Raw genomic sequence first — 6,974 nt, forward strand, 5'->3', positions numbered from 1 at the left:
TGTGGATCTAAGGTTAGGGCCGGAGTTACAGTTTTGGTTCTTAGAATACATTTGTACGGTTTGACAAAGACTTTTTAAAAAAGATTTTATTTTTTTAAAGATTTTATTCATTTATTCATAGAGACACACACACACACACACAGAGAGAGAGAGAGAGAGAGAGAGAGAGAGAGAGGCAGAGACACAGGCAGAGGGAGAAGCAGGCTCCATGCAGGAAGCTCGACGCGGGACTCGATTCCGGGTCTCCAGGACCACGCCCTGGACCGAAGGCGGCGCTAAACCGCTGAGCCACCCGGGCTCCCCAAAGATTTTATTTATTAACTTATTTATTTGAGAAAGAGAGAAAAAGAGAGATCAAAAGCGGTGGAGGGGAGGAGTGGCAGAGGGAGAGGGAAAAGCAGGCTCCTCACTAAGCAGGGAGCCCAATGCAGGGCTCTATCCCAGGACCCCAGGATCATGACCTGAGCCAAAGGTAGACACTGAAGCACCTGAGCCACCCAGGCACCCCACTTTTTTCTATGCGTATATAAAAATATATATTCTTAGTGTCTTGAATATTTACTCACCATTATGTTTGAGCCATCTATGCTATTTGGTACACCTAGGATTCATTTTTATTATCTCATTACACTGCATAACTACTGCATAACTTATTTTCCCATTACGATATTGACGGACATTTGGCGTGTTTTCCATGTCTGGCTATTATAAACAATGCTGTTAAGAACATCTTTGTCCGTGTATCTTGCTGGATATATATTCCTAGTTCTTTCTGGCAGCGGTTCTCAAGCTTTAATATACACCAAAATCACCAGGAGGGTTTGTTAAAACACAGACTGCTGGGCTCTCCCCCTAGTATTGCTGATTGAGTAAGTTTGGAGTGGATCTTAGGAATTTGGCATTTCTAAGGAGTTTCCAGGTGCTGCTGATGCTGTTGGACCAAGGACTGCACATTAAGAATCCCTGCTCTAGGGCAGCCCCTGTGGCTCCGCCGCTTAGCGCCGCCTACAGCCCAGGGCGTGATCCTTGGAGACCTGGGATTGGTGAATAGCAGTTCTTCCTGCCTCTTTTTTTTTTTTTTTACATTTTTTTTTAGAGTTATTTCTTATTTTTTTTAATATTTATTTATTTATGATAGTCACAGAGACAGAGAGAGAGGCAGAGACACAGGCAGAGGGAGAAGCAGGCTCCATGCACCGGGAGCCCGACGTGGGATTCGATCCTTGGTCTCCTGGATCGCGCCCTGGGGTGAAGGCAGGCGCCAAACCGCTGCGCCACCCAGGGATCCCTTCTTCCTGCCTCTTTTTCACACCAACGTGTGGTATTGTCAGGCTGTTTCATTTTAGCCAATCGGGTATATGTGGTAACGGTATTCCATTGCTTCACTTAAATTTCTCTGGTTACTAATAATTACTAACTTGTGAACACACTTTCATCAGTTAATTGGGCATTTTGTTTTTAAACATAATACTGTATTCTAGCTGCTAATATTTTGTTTAGGATTTTTGTTACCTATTTTCATGAGTGAGGCCATCCTATAATTTTTCTCTCTTGTTCTGTCTTTGTCAGGCTTTTGGTATGAGGGCTGTGCTAGACTCCTGAGTTGGGGAATGTTTTTTTGTCTTTTTCTGTAATGCCCTGAAAAAGTTTGCATCAGACTGGAACTACTTGATCCTTCAACATTTGCTATAATTTGTCGGCAAAGCCATACAGGCCTGGAGGTTTCTTTGAGTGAAGATTTTTGACTAAAGATTTCATTTCCTTGCAGGTTACAATGCTATTGAGAATGTGTAAATTTTTTGAATCATCTTTGGTGAGTTATATTTTTTAGTGATTTTTCTTTTTTTTAGCATTTGTTTATTCATTAAAGACACACACACACAGAGAGAGAGAGAGAGAGAGAGAGAGAGAGAAAGGCAGAGACATAGGCAGAGGGAGAAGCAGGCTCCCTGCAAGAAGCCTGATGCAGGACTCCATCCCAGATCCCAGGATCACGACCTGAGCACAAGGCAGAAGCTCAACCACTCACTGATCCACCCAGGCGTCCCTCTAGTAAGCTTTCTATTTAATCTACACTTTCAAATGTATTGACATAAAGTTATTCAAGCGCAGTTCTGTCTCCTTGGTTTTATGATATTGGTTATTTGTGTCTTCTTGCTAAAGATTTGTCAGTCTTAATTCTTTCAAAGGACCAATTTTCTGTATGTTTGCTTTCTACTTCAATAATTTCTCCCTTTGTCTTTATTATTGCCTTACTTCTACTTTCGTTTTTGCCCCAGTTTTATTGGGACAGTTCTACTTCCTTTGGATTTGTCTTGCTGTTTTATTCCCCTAATTTCTTGAGATAAATGCCTAGATCATTCACTTTTAATCCCTTTTCCCTAACATATGCATTTGAGAGTATAAATTTTCTCCTAAGTACTACTTTAGCTTCATTCCACAAGTTATGATATGTAAAATTTTTATCATTCTCTTTCCACTGTTTTCTAATTTCCGTGATGATTTCTCCTTTAATCCATGGGTTATTTGGTAGTTCATTTTAAGTTTCTAAGCACAGGGGGATTTTCTAGTTATCTAACAAAGTTGCACTGTGGCCAGAATGTAGACTTTAATTTCACTCCCTTGAAATATTCTAAGACTTTATTCCCACTTCATGGTCAGTTAAAAAAATTTTTTGCTTAAAAATACAAAGTATTCGGCAGGTGTTAAAAATAGTCTCTTCAAGGACACCTCAGTCGGTTAAGCACTGGAATCTTTTGATTTCTGCTCAGGTCAAGATCTCAGGGTCCTGGGATGGAGGCCCACATCGTGCTCCACCCTCAGCAGGGAGTCTGCTTGGGATTCTTTCTCTCTCTCTCCCTCTGCCCTCCCCTTGCACTCTCTCTCCCAAATAAACAAATCTTTAAAAGAAGTCTCTCCAGAGTTTTCCTTTGGTGGCAGGGGTGGGGGGAGCGTCTCTATGACCATTTGGTCAATTCTGTTCATCTCAGTGTTTCCAAGTCTATATTATTCCTTAACTTTTGTCTGCTTTTTTCCCACTAGTTACTAAGACAAGTATGTAAAATCTTTCATAATGATCGTGGGTGTATTTCTCCTTTGAACGCGGAGGAGTTTTGCTTTATGTATTTTTAAGTGTTATTTAAAATCATTATTTATTCCTGGTGAATTAAATCTTGTATCACTATGAAGACCCTCTTTAACAATACTTTTAGCCTTTACTTCTTTTGTCTGATACTAATATTGCTATAGCAATATTCTCTTGACTGATACTTGCATAGTGTATCTTTTCCCTTTCTTTTACTTACAACTTTTCTACATCTTTTTGTTTTAATGTTGGATAAACAAAATCTAAATATATGCAATGTGCAAGAGACACATCTAAAACAAACAGATTTTATTGGAGCACTGATAGAGTAGGCAGTTAGGTAGACAGAAGCTGGAGGCAAGGATGGTGATAAATGGTTACACATTAGAAGCCTGAAGGGGGCACAGCATCTTGAAGTTGTGGCTTCCAGGACCCCTGGGCTAATAGACCAAGAGCCACAGATGCAGGACAGGCCACTCTCCTCTCCCACCTCTGCTCCAGGGTAACCCCCAGACTCATTATAATGCATTCACGTTGTGTTTTAGCCCTACCCCCAATCCCTAGAGGGAAGGTTGCCCTGACGGTTCTGGGACAAACTTTGTAACGTCAGAAACTAACCTCTCCCAACCTGTGGAAGGAGTCCCTCAAAGGATTGGAAGCCTCCATTAGAGACCACCCCGTACACACACACACACACATAAAAAGAAAAGACTCCTGTAACCTTGGGGCAGTTGCCACCGCTCAGCCGGCCCACTCTCCCACCTTGAGGGTTTACTGTCCTTAACAAACTGCTTCCTACTTTCTTCTGTCTTCGTTTTTTAAATTTAAATTCAAGTTAGTTAATATATAGTGTATTATTCATTTCAGGGTGGAGTTTAGTGATTCATCAGTTGCATACAACACCGAGCACTCATTACATCACGGGCCCATCACCCAGTTACCCACCTCCCTCCCAACTGTCTTTATTAGAGCATGATTCCTCATGGAAATTGTTCATAGGAAACCCAACAACTGAGACCTCCATTCATACAACACAGACTCTCCCACCCTGAACATCATGTATTCCATTTTCAGTTCCATTACATGTTCCATTATATTTAATGTCACCACTAAAGCATGAGATTCAAAATTACCCTTTTACTTGGCACTTTCTGTTTGACTCTGTTTTATATTTCTTTTGTTTTTTCTCATTTCTTGCCTATTTGTTAGATAACTAGGTATTTTTAATGAATTACTCCATTTTTTTCCTTTATTCATTGGAAGATAAACTCTGGTCTTGTTCTTTTAGTGCAAGGATTCACAAATTATGGCCTGTGGGTCAAACCTAACCTGATGCCTGTTTTTGGGTAAATAACAATGTATTCCAGCACAGCCACACTCATTTTGCACATTGTCTATGTCTACTTTGATGCTATGACAGTAGGTAGTTAGAGCAAACACCACAGCGGGTCTGCAATGACTAAAATATTTACTATCTAGCCCTTTACAGATAATTTGCAACCCCATTTTTAGTGGATATCCTTTAATATGCAATGTATATATATATTTTTTTAACATACCAAATTCTTAAAACCTCTTTATGGATGATAAATCAAGTCCCTCAAAAATCTTTTTTTAAAGATTTATTTATAATTCATGAGAGACCCAGAGAGAGAGGCAGAGACATAGAGGGAGAAGCAGGCTCCCAACAGGGAGCCTGATGCAGGACTCGATCCCAGAACCAAGGATCATGAACTGAGCCCAAGGCAGATGCTCAACCACTGAGTCACCCACCCAGGTGTCCCCCTAGGAATATTTTAATTATATTTTCCCCTTCCCGCATAGGCATTATTGTACTCAGGAATTTTATTTTCTTAAGAAACTCTGTTTTGGAATCATTTTAGATTCACAGAAAAGTTGCAAAGATAGCGGTGAGTCCATGTATGCCCTTCACTCAGCTTCACCTAACGTTACCGTAGAACGTTGGTACATTTGTTAAATCTATGTGATAACATTGGTACATTTACTTTTAACTAAATGCCAAACTTCATTCAGATTTCACCAATTTTCCCACTAACATTCTTTTTTTTTTTTTTTGTCTTTCCCAATCGAGGAAATCCCTAGGATCCAATCGAGGGTCCATGTTGGATTTAGTTGTCATGCCGCCTTAATCTCCTCTGGTCTATGACAGTTTCTCAGTCTTTCCTTGTTTTCTCTGACCGTGACAGTTTTGAGGAGTACTGGCAGGTTCTTAAATTTAGGTTTCTGTTTCCTGTATGCTTAGCCTGAGGTTCTGTGTTTTGGGGGAAAAAAACCACAGAGGCGACATGCCCCTCTCATTACATCACATCAGGTAGTACATGAGATCAGCTGGGTATTGCTAATCTTCATGACCGGGCTAAGGTTGTGCTTGCCAAGTTTCTCCCGTGTGAAGCTCTCATATTTCTCTTTCTATTCTCAGTGCTTTGGAAGCAAGCCCCTAAGTGGAGCCTACATTGTGGCTGGAAGGAGTGAGAGGTGGAGTGGAGTGTATCTACACAATGTTGTTGTTTTTTTTAAAGATTTTCTTTATTCATGAGAGACAGAGAGAGAGGGGCAGAGACACAGGCAGAGGGAGAAGCAGGCTCCATGCAAGAAGCCCCATGTGGGATTCGATCCTGGGTCTCCAGGACCACTCCCGGAGCTGAAGGCGGCGCTAAACCGCTGAGCCACCTGGGCTGCCCTATTTACACAATGTTATTTGGAATTCTTGTATAGAGAAAATTTGTCTCCTCTTATTTGTTCAATTCTTTTGTTATAGCAGTACAAACTCATGCATACTTATTTCGTACTTTGTGTTTTAGTCCAATACAACATTATTTCTTTTGTTGCTCAAATTGTTCCAACTTTGGCCTTTGGGAGCTCTCTCGGGTTGGCTCCTTTTTCCTTTCAATATGACCCAATCCTTTTGTTTCTATGGATGCTTCTTTACTTTCTGGCCCTACAAGATGCTCCTGGCTCCCCTTCCTGTCTCTTTCTCCCATGACAGAGCAATGTAGTCACTAGTTTACAGGTAAGCCCCAATCTTCTCTCTTCCAGGAAAGAAATATTTTACACTGCCTAGATTCAGTGCCTCAGATTGACCCACCTGTCCAAATTATAGCTGAATTTGGATCTGATATTAGACATTTGCTGTGTTCCATCCCAAGGGGCCACATTGGGGCCCCTTGATCACCGGCCTTACTGTCCCATGTGCCTGGCCCCAGCCTATCTACTATTCAAGACCAACTATGTTATGAAAAGAACAGTTATTTGGAGGAGAGATACTGGGCTCCAGTTTTTAATATAGTAAGTTTGAAGTATTTGCAATATCCAAATATCTTCCACCCTTACCTCTTACTTGTCTTCAAGCAAATGAGTATAGCAGGAAATTGTTGACTTCGTCTTCCACAATCCAATCTTCTGGGACAAATCCTTCCATCATTTCAGCAGAATTACTGCCTTGTGTTGATAACAGATTACACCTTTCTTACCTCACAAGTTTACTTTCTCCAAAATAATGGTAAATGTTGTCATCCTACCATTTGTCTCTGCATAATTCTAAAAAATCTTTGAATCTCTTCTGCCTCTCTCTGTGTGTCTCTAACGAATAAAGAAAATTCAAAAAAAAAAAAAAAGTTGTCTACTCTATGCTCATAAAACTAAAATCTGTTTGGCTGCTTGAAGGCCACTCTAGTGCCTGAAGTTTCCAGAGAGCTTCAGAGGTTTTACGTGTGTGTACTTCTCGGGCACAAGGGGGAGCCAACTCTCTATTATCAGAGATTATTATCCTAAGCACCAAACAGTTGACATGGGTCTCGGATGAGCAAGGTTTGCCTTTGATATATCAAAACAGGTGACAGCTGATGTCTAAAATGGACAGAATGGGGCT

This window comes from Vulpes vulpes, chromosome 8, assembly GCF_048418805.1.
Source record: "Vulpes vulpes isolate BD-2025 chromosome 8, VulVul3, whole genome shotgun sequence".
NCBI lineage: Eukaryota > Metazoa > Chordata > Mammalia > Carnivora > Canidae > Vulpes > Vulpes vulpes.